Genomic DNA, 15081 nt, shown 5'->3' on the forward strand with positions numbered 1-15081 from the left:
TGCAGAAGGTCCCAGGTTCAATCCCCAGCATCTCCAGTTAAAAGGACTAGGCAAGTAGGCGATGTGAAAGACCTCTGCCTGAGACCCTGGAGAGCCGCTGCCGGTCTGAGTAGACAATACTGACTTTGATAGACCAAGGGTCTGATTCAGTATAAGGCAGCTTCATGTGTCATGTGTTACTGGCTAGAATGTTTGCAACACAATCTTCTACCAATTGACTACATAGTTGCTATTATACTTAGAAATGCTACCTTCGTCAGATGCTACCTTAGCCCGCCCCTTTGCTTTCCACGCCACATCCTCCTTAAGTTGTTGCTTGCATTTCCATAAGGCTGAAGCCTACGATTTTTGGAGACGGACAGCCCAAGATAGCATAATAATATTCAAGAAAGGTTCATCATGACTTCTTTCCTCCTCCTTTTTGCCACCCTTCAGAGTCGCTAGCATTAAAGGGATTACCAAGCAAAATGATCTGAAAGAAGGGATTACAGGGCATTATCAGTCCTGATCCCTTCTTAATTAATTACTGGTCAGGCAAGAAGTAGCAGTGGCTTCAGTGCACCACACGCTATCTTTAAGACGGAATGACACATACCAGAAGAAAACTAAAAATCCACTGCAAACGCAGGGTTTGGGGAATGTCAAGCCAGCCATCAAATATGATTACAGGCAGGACAGCAAAAGTAAACACACTGAAGTGTAGCTCAGCGAGAACGCTCCAGTGCTGGCTAGGAATCAGAGCCACCTCCATGCACGTCAGCCTAGAGTTGTGACAAGCCAAAGGCAGCAGGAGGCTATTATATCCCTGTGCATCATGGTGGCATAAACCACCACAGCCTGGGAACCTGAGTAATGCAGAGGAGAGAACTGAAGGAGCAACAAGTTCATACTGGATGTAGCTAAGATTCTCCTCCATCTCCTTCCTCTAGATCAGGGCAGTGGTTCTCAACCTTTTGTATCTTATATCCTACCAATCTATCAAAGAACCTGGGTCACACCTTGGCCGTTAACGCATGGCCGTTTATCCTGCTAAACTCCCTGGCTTGCGGTGAATCTAATGAGCCTACACGCATGGGCCTGCGTGATCGACCCACCCAATACCAGAACTTACTCAGGACTGCAAAGTGCTGGTTTACAGCGATTTAAATTTAAAGCCCGCTGCAACCGCAAGCGCTTCCTGGAGCATTTCAGCATCCGGGTCGACTCCCTTGCAGGAAGAAGCCTGGCAGGTATGACGGCGGCGGCAGCAGCGCTCCCCCAACCCCGTAGCCCCCCCTCTCCTTCTCCAGCCGACACCAGCTTTCTCTCACCTCTGCCCAGCTGCAGCAGCCTCCACTCCCCCCCCCCCCAGCTTCCCCTCGCCTCTGGCCAGAGACATTGGGCTGGAGGAGAGCAGAGCGGCAGCAGCTCCAGCCAGGCGCTCCTTTTCCCCATGCGTGCAGTTTTGGGGGAAATTGAGCTACATCAGAGGGACAAAATAATGTGCACACGCCCATGAGTTAACGGCCCTTGTTAGAAACAAAAAGTCCACTTTTTCCTCAGAAGGACAGCTATACAGTTACAGGCATTCTCTTCTGATATGTAGCATTTACAGTAAGTTTTAAGGACATAAAAATCGCACTAGTATTGTTAGGAGTAAGTTCTATTGCTATGGCTTTAAAAAGACAAACAAAAATATTTCTATTAATAGGTAAAAGTTAAATTAAAAGATAATGTAAATGGTGCCATGGGTATATAAATAAAAGATATTCAAGAATATATTAAAGCTCCGAAACAGTTGCCAGACAAATAAAATAGATTCACAAAAAAAGTCACAAAACTATTAAAGTTTTGTTCATAACCTTCCATACAATTAAAACTAATAGGTTTCTTGCTTAATATTAATATTTACTTCTGGGTTCACATACTTATACGGGCAGCCTATTCCTGAAGGGGGGTAGTTAGGTGATGGCTGGGAGAGGCACAGCTGCATCACCTCCTCAGAGGCTTCCCAGCCGGAAAATACACAAAACAAAGTATGTAAATTGGTTCTTGTAGGTTATCCGGGCTGTGTAACCGTGGTCTTGGTATTTTCTTTCCTGATGTTTCGCCAGCAACTGTGGCAGGCATCTTCAGAGTAGCAACACTGAAGGACAGTGTCTCTTCAGTGTTACTCCTCTGAAGATGCCTGCCACAGCTGCTGGCGAAACATCAGGAAAGAAAATACCAAGACCACGGTCACACAGCCCGGATAACCTACAAGAACCAATGAACTCTGACCGTGAAAGCCTTCGACAAAAGTATGTAAACATGAAACCCATGAAACTCCTCCATGGACTAACGTCAGCTCAGCCCCTGGGAACACCCCGGTAATGCCCCCCCCCCCCGATGCTGGCACAGGCACCCGCTTCCAGGTTGTAGCTGCCCGTGCTGCTGCACGGTGCAGGGTTACTCAGGCTCCTATGGTGCTTTGCCCCTCCCCCCCTTCAGGATTGCATGGTTAGTCAACAATGGTGAGGCAATGCAGATGACATGGAGTTCCGGCAACAGGGAAAAGAGGTGTGCTTCTAACCCGCCACAGATGGAAGTCATGTGTGGAAGATATTGGTCTGCTTTACTGACTAAAAATATATTTGGGGATCCTACACATGGCTTGGGGGAGAGAGAAATTGAAACCCCTTCTGTTTGCATGCTGTGCTCCCAAGATGAATGGGGCCCGCGTGCACTTGGGCACTGAGTTCCCAGTTGGGAGTTCCAAGTCACATCTGCACGGGGCATCGTATTGGGTAAATCAGCCCAAAGAGTTTTTGAAGGCACTTGAGGTTTAACGTTTGTCAGTTGATTCTGTCGCACTAGCTGCCAACTTGATTAGATGCTGTTCTTATTGTGCATTTGGACTGCTTGAGAAAGGACTGCTTGCCATTCTATGCTTTCTGATGCAATCCAAGGTGGCTCCCTAGTCAGAGAAAGGCAGGATAAAGTTTTTTAAATGAATCTATGTTTTACTATGAGGTACACCTGCTGCATTCAGTGACTGAATGCCACTCCTGCTCTGGCATGATTGACCCATCCTGTTGGGTTTGGGGGGGAGCTTTCGCTGGAAGAGGGGCAAATTTCCAACTGGGAGGGAAGAACTGGAGGTCTCCTATACTGGAACACATGTTTACCATAAACAGAACCAGTCTCCTTTAGATCCCTAAGTTATATCGGATGTTGTATCCAAGCATTCAGATCATGATGCCAGAAGCCATTAAATGTCTTCTAAAGATTTTCTGCAATGAACTCACATTTTTCAAGAACCCTACATTTTCCCCTCAATTGTACAAGTGCCAGTTTTCTTAGACATAGAGCTCTCAAGAGTGAACTTTTATCACCCACCCCATAAGCAAGGAATTCATCAGCAGCAGTACAATGACTGAAATTTTTTGCCTTTCTGCCTCTCTCCTGGTTTCTATCAATAGCTTTTCTGCCTAGAGAGATATAAGATTTCTATAGACAGTGAAGCTCAGTGCATTCTTGTATTATTGTACCCACAACCTTGGAGGATGCGTGCTTTGTTTAGTTTCCATGGACAAGTTGCCGTGATAAAACTTTTCATGTCATCTGCCATCTCCATTCCCTTTATAAACTCTTGGAAACTTCCTGGGTTTTCCAAATCTAAATAACCCAATTAAGATGAAAATGCAAACACAAACTGTGACTTGTAAAAAAAAAAAAAAAAAACCTAAACATCCAGATTTTTTTACTAGGGAAGAATAAAAAAATATTAGGTGGAAATGTTGCTCAGTAGTTTAGAAGTTGCATTTTTTGAAATATAAAAACAACAGACGGAACATTATGCTTCTCTGATGTCACTGGTACTCACAGAGAGAGGCTAGCTGAAGACCAGACTCTTGGCAGAACTGGAATGGGGTCTGATCTTTGAAAAAGAGGAACCATTTAAATGAAAACCAAAGAAGAAAGGGGTCCCTCATAGCCTCCTTCTATCCCCATTAAATCACAGCATAACCGAGGAATTCTTTTAGTAATCCACATTTAATGAACCTCCAAGTACCATGTAAAATGAATTTCTATACGTGGCCTTTCACAAAGGGCAGCCTTGCAAACATTCAGGTCAGCTACCCATCTAAATAAAAAGTGCCAGTTTTTTGGCTCTGAAGAAATAGTTATTTTTCTGCCCAGGAGCAGAAAATGTTAAGGGAAATGGGGAGTTAGTGACACTGCTGGAAAATAGAAACACATTGGTTCTGACAAATGCACAAATTGGAGATGATTTGGAATGCAGATGTATGTAAACTTGCATGCAATTATCAAATCCTTCCTGCATAATGTCACCTGCAAATGGCAAGATTCTGAATGCTCCACTGGGGCTAGGCCACCCAGATCTGTTTGAATTTGGAAAAGAAGCACTTGTTAGAAGAAGAAGAAAAGTTGGTTTTTATATGTCTACTTTCTGTACCACTTAAGAATAAAACCGGTTTACAATCCCCATAGGTCAGGAATGACCTAGTGCTTGCACAGGGGACTACCTTTACCTTTTACAATCAGCTTCCCTCCTCCTCCCCACAACATACACCCTGTGAGGTAGGTGGGGCTGAGAGAGTGTGACTAGCCCAAGGTCACCCAGCTGGCTTCATGTGGAGGAGTGGGGAAACAAATCCAGTTCACCAGATTAGCCTCCGCCGCTCATGTGGAGGAAAGGGGAATCAAATCCGGTTCTCCAGATCATAGTCTACTGCTCCAAACCACCACTCTTAACCACTACACCACGGTGGCTCAGAAGATGTGCTAGAGAAGAGATGAAAGACCCTGCTGAGTCCTTGAGCTAAGGGCAGCCATTCCCATTAATGAGACATTCCATTTATTTTTTCTCTACTGCCTGACTATAAGGAAAAGCCCAGTACAAGACTTATGTCATGTCTATCCTTCTCATCACTTGTAAGACCTCTTTTGAGAAGGCATGTGGTCCATTTCATTCTTCAGGTGACTAATGCCCTCCCCTTGCTTGCAGGTAGGTGCAAGGGCCAAAAAAATTAGTTCCTGCAATTCTAATCTTTGGCATCTCTATGATCTTAATTGAGTGAAATTAGAGAAAGTGGCAGTCCTCCCTAGAAGACAAGGATATGAAATCTTCTGTTTTGTATGTTCATTATGTTTTCACTGAAGGATATATTTTAGTTTTCTGTGGTTGATTTTCCCCCCTTTTGGGTAGAATCCCAAAGTCCACTGGTATATTTTAAATTTACAAAGCAAAATTTTGAAACGTTTACAAAACAGTAACTAAGTGATCCTATGCACTTCAAGAGGAGTAGAAGAGCCATGCTGGTCCACCAAGGCTAGAGGTCTTTGCAAGAATCCCACCAACAAGCAGACACTAGGTAGTGAGGGTTGCCAACCTCCAAGTAGTGGCTGGAAATCTCCCTCTATTACAACTGATCTCCAGCCGATAGAGATCAGTTCAACTGGAGAAAATGGCCGCTTTGGCAATTGGACTCTATGGCATTGAAGCCCATCCCCTACCCAAACCCTGCCCTCCTCAGGCTCCACCCCCAAAATCTCCAAGTATTTCCCAACCTGGAGCTGGCAACCCTATAGGTAGTCCACCAGAAATTTTACAGTGGCCAACGGTCTACCTTCTGCCTCCCTAAACTGTAGAGATACTAAAGGCAGAAAATGTCCAGTCTTCAGGCGAGCTGGGCAGGATGGAATGTTTATCGCTGTAAAATTTTCCATTCTTCACAGAAACAGTTAGATTTCAGTTACCTTGCCTTAAGAATTCTTCTGAATGGAGCAAATGACATTGTAACAGGAGTAAGGTGACGGCATTGTAATATGTATGGGATATGTATGGGTTAGAGAGAATGAGAATTAGATATTTGCACATGATAATTTTAGCGCATCTGGGTTTACAGAGCTTAAGGAAGGAAGTGTGTATGATCTGGTTCCCCATTTTAAAAAATGAAGTTATCAAGCAGTGAAGAGATCATACACACTTTTTAAAAATTCATGGAGATTCCTGATAGGACAGTTGCTCAACCGTAAAAATCAAATTGGCCAATTTACCTTTCTTAAAAATCACCATAGCTTTCAACATAGTAACAGTATATAACACAATATTTACATCAATTCTCATGTACAGCTACTGCAGACAACATAGGTCAGGTGTATTACACTGCAAAGGTGGAATCTCAGATGTGCATTAAACCATCAACCACACCTCAAACCAATATTTACTCCTCACAATATAAAAAAATGAACACAGACTTGTCCTAAGGAAGCCAGCTTTACTAGGTCTGCTAATGTACTTTCTTTATCCTTGAAAACCACTGCTTTCCAGCAGAAATGATCCCAAGGGTACCATTTCCTCATAACTCAGTTAACCAGTCCAGTAACTCCCTTGAAAAATTGCTAGAAAAGTTTCAGGCATCTGAGTACTTAGTAAATTGATGCTGGCACCAGGAATTTATATATATATCCAACCCTGTGTGATACCTAAAAATGTGCTGCCATTGAATAAAAACAAATAAATCAAGATTTGCCTGATGGTGACATGAACAGATCTGAAGAATTTCTTCCAACACAAAACCCTTCCCGTTCACACAAACACACATTTTCATATCTACAGCCTGATCTGAACCACCTGTAGAAAACAACGAAGGTTCCATGTCAGTAAGCCTGGGAAGTCAGCTCACATTTTCTTAACATTTTACAGACCAGAAGTCCTTAGAAGTCAAGCAACTTGCCATAGGTCACTTATTACCAGTGAACAGATCAGAAATACAGCCCAGGAGAAGTAGCCTTCTCTATCACTGCTCTAGTCATTAAATATTCTCTTCCTTGACAGTTGCCATGGAAATAATTTTAATAGCGATGGAGTCAAGCCAGGCCAAGTTAGGTTCTTATAAATCCGACTCAGCTGAAAGGATTTAAGCACTTATCTTGTGGTGCAATATTAAGTAGAGATATTGGCAGAGAAACTAACCCATACCTCAGGCATGGCCAAAGTTAAGCCCTTCTAGCTAGTGCTTAAATTCTTCTAGTTGAAAAAGGTCAGCAGTGGATATACCTGGTAAGTTGATGACATTCACGGGCCTCACTCCACATCCCCAATTATCTCAATTTCCAACAAACAAATTACATGCACAGTGCTTGGTATCTAACCACTCAATTAGCTGAACATGTGAATTGCCTCCACCAAAAAGCAAACACTCAATCTGAAAGCAAATTAATATTCTACCTTTCTTCCATCAAGGTGCTCAACGCAGCATCCGAGGAAGTCTCTCATCAGCACTGATCAGACCAGACCTGCTTATCTTAAAATGAGCTCACATTCATACATGGCCTCCAGAAAACTGCTCTCTATCTAACACTGTTCTGCATGAAGAGCTCTGCTGTATAGTACAGAATTTGTAAACTTGCAAATTGCATACAAGTTCTCGACCATGGCCAATCACGGGTCCCCAGCAAGCATGCATGGAGCAAAATAAGCAGGCTGCACATGATGACCTGAAATAAGGTCAAACATTATTATCTTACATGGAAGCACTTTCTCTGTGTTTCTGAAGCTAACCTGATTTACAGCCACCTAATAAAAAAAGTCTTCTGCTCTTGAGCTTCCCATCCACTCTTCTAACAACACTGACAGCAGATAAAGGGTCAAGCGCTAATTAGCAAACATAGATCCTTCAAGATTATCATCACTGCCACTTGCTATTGGAGGCTCTCACCCCAGGACAAAATGTTGAGCAATTTCTTCCAAAAGAACTAATATACAGTATTTGTTCAAATTTGTATTTTAAGACTCTGATTCTCTGTCCAATCGTACACCATAATCTTTTATCCAAGGGTCCCTTTAAGGTTAGAGGCTATGACTAGGTGATAGAGCACATGTTTTTCATGTATAGGGTTGCCAGGTCCCTCTTCGCCACCAGCAGGAGGTTTTTGGGGCGGAGCCTGAGGAGGGTGGGTTGGGGAGGGGAGGGACTTCAGTGCCATAGAATCCAATTGCAAAAGCAGCCATTTTCTCCAGGTGATCTGATCTCTATCGGCTGGAGATCAGTTGCAATAGTAGAAGATCTCCAGCTAGTACCTGGAGGCTGGCAACCCTATTCCTGCAAAAGGCTGCAGGTTCATTCCCCAGTCACCTTCAGTTAAAGAGTCACAGGTTACCAGGAGTTAGGAAAACTTTGTCTGCCTGTACCAGAGTACTGAGCTAGATGGACCAACGGACTGACACAGTATAAGGCAGTTTCAAATCTTCACAGTGTCTTTTGTCTGAGAGCCTTTCAAGGGACATGGACATTACTATGCCATTCTAAATTGCTAGAATGAGCCCTCAAGACACAGCAGGCTACAAATCAAAACAAATCAATACGAGATGCCTATTAAGCACCACGGAAAATAAAAATCTGTAGGAGACAGAAGCAGTGCCAGCTCATGATCGATACTCCTGTCCATTCAACCATCCCATAGCTGCACAACAAAGCCCTGACCACACTATGCCTCCACTTCTACCAAGCAATGCCTGCTGGAACAGGAACCACCTTTACGCTTGCCAACCTCCACGTGGGGCCTAGAGTTCTCTCAGAATTACAGCTGATCTCCGGACCACATGGATGAGTTCCCCTGGAGGAAATGGCAGCTTTGGAGGGCAGACACATCCCTACTGAACTCCCTCCCCAAACTCCACCCCTAAATCTCTGGAGTTGGCAACTCTAGCCCCCATCCCTTACTCAGCATCACCAGTCATACTATATATTCATCCCCACTGCAATCTAGTATTAGGAATTACAAAGAGAAAAACCCAGCTTCTGTGCTTCTTGTTTAGGAAGGAAAGTAGCATGAACATTCATATTCTTTTTTTCTCTGATCAATTATAGTTTCCCATTTAAATGTACAATCGTCGCTGCACCAAACTCCCTGTTCACTATCTTTGAAACTGGTCCAACTATGGTAGACAGTCAACTGATCTGGTGGGAGCCTGAAAGTGCATTCCCTAAGGAGAATTATTCCAGTCTAAGCATATTCATTTCAATGGGCTTAGACTGGAGTAACTCTCCTTAGAAATTCACTGTGAGCCATTTATGAGCCTCAAACTACACAGCCATGATTCATTAATGTAACAGTTTTGCATGCACACTAAGGTTGCCAACTCTGGGTTGGGAAATTTGGGAGCTGAGCCTGGGAGGGTGGCATCTGAGGAGGGGTGGAAGGTCAGCAGGGATGTGATACCATACAGTCCTTCCTCCAGAACTGCCATTTTCTCCAGGAGAACTGATCTCTATAGTCTGTATATCAATTGTAATTATGGGAGAACGCCAGGCCCTACCTGGAGGTTGGCAACCCTAAGGCACACTGATACATTTTAAAACTCCTGTTAAATTGCCTTGTCAGATCACTGCCTTATCTAGATCTACAAAAAGATGAGCAGTAATTTGAAAGTACTCTGTTTGGCTTCACAGATTACAGATATGTTCTTTAAAAAAAACTTAATTATAAATTGTTACTAGATAACATCTCTAAGGTCCTGTTGAAATGGTCTGCTTTAAATTTACATGGCTGGGCAACATAGCAGCGATAAAAGATGAACATTCCAAGAATTCCACTTCTTTTCAGTAGTGTTCCTACTTCATTCCGCATACTGACTCTTGGCAAAAGATGATTATCAAATTCAAATGGAACCATAAAACTGTTCAGATATTTTATCAAGACAGTACAGATACCATGTGATAAGGGCTTTGACGCTTCCAAGTTCAGTACTGTACAATTTTGCATCTCATTTAAATTTGATAATTGCCTGATGTAAGAGAGATAGGATTAAACCATAATTAATAATAGAAAAAGAGAGATGTAAAATTACAACTTGATTGCTTACCTTAGGGCTTTGGAGGGGAGACGAACAGTATCAAAAATCCTTGCGTATAAGCTGTGCTCAAATGTCCTGCACAACTGATTTTACAGAATAGTTAAGGCCATATGCTCCAATGCTACCTGACCAGGTCACAGGTACAATAAATACAGAATCTGATCATCTGTCTTCCCTTTAGTTTCACCATCTTGCATCTGCCAGGGAATCAACACACCAAGCCACTTATATGCCCTGGATATTCAAGGAAGCTCTACCCACCAGCCAATCAGTCTCAAAGGGGAAAGTCCGGGGCTGCCACCAAAAGCCAGTGTTTCAAGCACCCCGAACTTAACCCCAGGCCGCCTTCTGTTTTCACATGGTCCGGGCCATGTCAGCCCTAACCCCAAACAGGGCTGCCAGCCCCACTTTTCCCCAGTCTGCTCAGGAAGAAGGTGAGGCAAAGAGTGGGGAACGCATGCTGTGTTACCTTCCCTTTGGAGCAGGAATGGCGCAGCTGATGAGCTGGGCCCCACAGGTCAGCTCTGTGCAGTCAGGCAACGAAAGCTGCACATGGGCTCATCAGCCTGAGGGGGAACTCCAGCTGTGGCTCCAAACGCAGCACATTAGGCCATGTCTGGGAGAAAGAAAGCCGGCGGCAGAGGCCATGGGCTTCCCATCTGGAAGTGAGTATCTAACACTGATGCTGTCAGGAAAGGCAGGGCCCACAGAAGCACCACACGAGGTGAGGGGACAGGCACAGGGTGGCGGGAGGCAGGAGCCTTGGGGGGAAAGTGGCCAATCCCCAAACCAAGGGCTAGACAGAGGGCAGAAATAGGCTGATGGGTTTCATACTGGCAGGAACCCTGAAGCCAGGGAAAAGCGGCTGCCCTCCATAGGCAGACCTGCCTTCACCCATTCTGAGGCCACCCATTCTGAAGCCAGTGGAATGAGAGCAGTGTGGGAGGCACACGTGAGGGAAAAGGGGGACAAAAACCTCACAATTGTAGTCCTCATAAAATCCATCCCCACACAGACAAGACCCAGTTGTGGACAGAGTAATAAAAATCCAGTGTATCAAATGAATCAAGTAGGAGAGGGTGATCAACTGTATCAAAGACAGTAGAGGGATCAAAGAAGATGATGGAAGAGTACAGGCAGCTTTCGACTTGGCAGTGATAATTAGTTTTGGCAGTACAGGGGTTGGAAGCCAGATTGTAGGGAGTTAAAAAAAGAGAGAATGAAATATAATGTTAGAAGTTTGGATACAAAAGGGTAGAAAGAAACTTAGTAATTGTAGGGGATGGATATGTCAAGGAATGTTTTTGAGAAGATGGGAAGTGATGGGAAGGATCTAGAAAAGAGGTAGTTGGAGATGTAGTAGAGACAAGAGATGGGAAAGGGGAGATGACAATCAGGAAAAAATAAGAGCAAGGGGTAGGCATAGTAATGGATTAAATGATCACAATAGGATGGTCAGCTAATTCAGAGAAAAGGAGGGAAGAAGAAGGGTTGAAGGAGATGCAAGAGGAAGAGAAGAGGGGAAGAAGATAATTCAGAGCAGATAAACCTTATCATGATAAAATCAAAGTCTGAAGAGCAGGCAAAGTTGGGTACAGCAAGAAAGGATGAAGCAGTGGGGCAAGCCTTAAACAGGAGGCAATGCAGATCCATATAGTTGCAGTGGATCAGGGTGGTGTAGTAGTTTTGCTTTGCTAGGAAGATGGAGGAGGAAAGGATAACTTAGTAATGGACAAGGCAGTTCTTTAGATCTGTGCCAGAGTCTGTCAGGTAAAGGAACACATAAATGGACATAACCATGGAAGCAATAAGCCAGAGCAGAGCGGAAAGGGTGGAAATCTGAAAGGATAGGTTCACCTTTATGTTAACATACAGGAAAAAATAATGAATTTTATATTATTGGTATCTATTGCTTAGTACAATTTGTGAAATGTATAGAGGCAGATGAGTGCTGGAGATGTGGGTAAGATGATAGACATTTATTTTTCATATTGAGAAAAAATGTCTGCCTATTAAAGTTGTCTATGTAAATGTCCTTACAACCCTCAAGAGATAACAGGCGATCCGATAACACAGAATACAGTTATTATCTTACCAGAATATCTAGAGCCCTCAGATGGGGAGAAAATCATATTGAATTAGTTGCTAATATGCTTATCTCTGTGAAACTCCCAACTGCAAAATGGAAAAAAGAAAAGTAATACTGTACCTGTAATAAATGAATATGAGAAGACAGAAGTTGTTGCAAAATAAAATAAAATTAATAATTTATATCTGAGCAAAACAGAAGACAACAAACTGATGTTTATTAAACATAACCAGCTCCTTTTATCATTATACAAAATATATCATGAATAAAAATCACTACAGCTAGGGATGGAAATGTATCATTCAAGATCTAACCCAAATCATGCCCACTACTAAATATCAGAAATTCTCCAGTTCCAAACAAAATCGTTTATGACATGTAGGAGCTGGTGAACTAGCCTTCTGAAGAGCTTTGGTTTCATTTTCTCAGGTCATGGGAGAGACAAGTGGCCAGGGCAGCGATGGGGGAAAAAGACTCTGCCTCAGCAGATAACACCCGTGACAGAAATGATAGGAATAGGACAGTTCCAACTGGCATTTTTGTGGTCAGTATTTCCACTCTCTGCTAATCATGCTGTTCCATCTCACTAGCCTCTCTATAAATATATCCTGTTTGCCTGGCCTGTTCTCTGGGGTTGCATGCATGCAAGGGGATAAGGTAAAGAAAGGCCTTGCTTGCACATGCTGTAAAGCCAGGCAGAGGACAGGGAATGGAAGCAGAGGTTTCCATCCCTTGGGTAGGCAGTCTCAGCCAGCCTGCATACTCTGCAGGGGTAGAGGAAAATGCTTTGCTTGTACAAGCTGGTAAGGAGGCTGGGCTGCAGTGCTCCATTGTGTGTGAACTGGAAAAGGCCACCCATTCATCTACACATTACAAAATATTTGGGGAACAATATAAGGACACCAGTACATGGAGCTGCTATTGGCTCCATTGTAAAACTTACATATAGCCATGTAGGTAATGTGACTTTTACAACCGAGCCAACAGCTTCTCCACTGGGTGGCTTGAGGGAAAGAGCAAAAAGGGGAAACTAAAGCTGCTTCTCTCAGCGTGCCGTGGTTGCAAACGGAAAAGAGCCAGTGTACACTTGGGAGGCACAACATTTCCATTTCACATGTGATACAAAGTTCTCATGTTGTTACTAAACCAACGTGAGCATTTTGTGCTGATGGATCATAACAGTTCAACCTCCCCAACAATAACCACCTACATGAACATCAAGCCAGATGAGCTGTTAGAGTTCCCTTGCAAGTAAGGATCACATCACATCACTATGGCTGCGTTGTTGAATATTGTGCAATCGTGGCACTAGAGCAATCACTCACAACTGTATTAGCTTGTCTGCAGAAAATAATCCCATTATAATTACTTGCTATAGTTTAATGATAGCAAAATATCCAGTGCTGTGTAGTTGCAGCCCATTGAGGCAAAACGTTCTTTTTCCACTAGATTTTAAAGGCAATATGCACACCAATGATAAAAGAAAAGTAGTTTTATTGAAATCTTCCCAGTAAGAAGATATCAATAAGCCACAATCACAAGCATAGACAGAGAATAACAGAGAATCATATCCAGGCCCCTTTCAGCTGCTGGAACCACAAAGAAAGCAGCCCATGGACCCTGGGTGTCGGCCGGTATGCTCAGCAACGTTTGTTTGTTTAATCGGAAGCAAGTTGACGGCCCTTAACACGCACACAATCTAGATGTGCCCAGGGCATTCACCACAGTGGCCAGATCTTTCCTGCCCAGGAAAGGCTGCAGCTGCCTAACCAGTTGAAGCCAGTAAAAGATCATAGCTATCACCTGTTTGTCCTTCTGCATCTATCTAGTAGCACTCCCCAAGCTATGGACCTGCTCCTTTAGGGGAGCACAACACCATCCATATCAGGAGACACCTCCATTCCCAGGTCAGCTCACCAGTAGTATGTCCATATTGTTGCGATTAAGCTTCAGTGTATGCAGTATTTGAGGTACTTCTCCTAGAGTCCAGCTGACTTCCAGCATTGGAGCCATGCTAGGAGAAAAGTGATAGAAAAACCAGAGCGCAGCAATGTAAGGTGGAGCATAATTCAAATCTCCTCATCTCCATGCCTCATTTTTGTTTTAAAACAACCCCACTACCAACACTTGAAAGCCTAAGAAAGGAGAGTGAAGCTTGCTCACATAACAATTCATGTCAACCTGTCCCTGCTGTGAGCATTTTAATCACTTGTAAAATAGGGACACTTTCCCCAAATCTGTATGAAATATTAAAAATCCAATTCAAGATTTTACAATGGCATCCTGCCACCTTCCATATCCTAATCACGGCTTATTTTCCAGAATGGAATGGTTTTTTTTCACTCATTATTTTATTCTGCATTTTCTCAATAAACTATTCTTTTAAATAACAGAATATTAAAAGTATTGCCAAGAAATTGATGACAATGGCCATAATCCAGCATACACCTGAATGTGTTTAAATCTCATTGCTTTCAATGGGACATATGAATTTCAATCTGTGTGTTGTGCAAAGTCCAAACAATGTATTACTTTTGTTTGCAACTACGATCGCATTGTATTTGAGAAAGTTAATTAGGAAATAATGGTAAGCATCATACTCTAGTATAAAACAGGGTATTTTAGGAAAGCTGATTATCAAACAACTTCCTTGCTATCTAAGCAAAGCTTCCAGAAATTAATGTTGCCAATTCATAGATCTTGTCAATTTTTATGTTCCCTTTGTAAAAAAAAAAACAAAAAAAAAACAAACAGATGCTGCTTATTTTTTATGACTGCCTTAGTTGTTTGACACAGAATTAAGGCCAATTTAATTCAAGTAAAGAGAATTTATTTGGGCAATATACCGTAGTAAACATGTATTAATGTCCTTGCATGTCCACGGTGGCACCGGAATCGCTCTTGGGAATGGCAAGAAAAGAGACTCCAAGACTTCCTCTTCAACATGCGCTTTTTAGAGTAGAAAGTGGTTTGTGATATATAGAAAGGGGGTGGTTAAAGGGTACACTGAAAACTAAACAAACAGGGAGTAAAAAGGTTGGCAGTCGCGGGAAGAGCCGTAGTTGACATTCATTGTCTCAACCAAGGAAAAAAGCCAGAGACCTATGACTGAGATACCTTAAAGGGTAACCATTTATTGTAGCATAAG

This window comes from Euleptes europaea, chromosome 1 (genome assembly GCF_029931775.1).
Source record: "Euleptes europaea isolate rEulEur1 chromosome 1, rEulEur1.hap1, whole genome shotgun sequence".
Taxonomy (NCBI): domain Eukaryota; kingdom Metazoa; phylum Chordata; class Lepidosauria; order Squamata; family Sphaerodactylidae; genus Euleptes; species Euleptes europaea.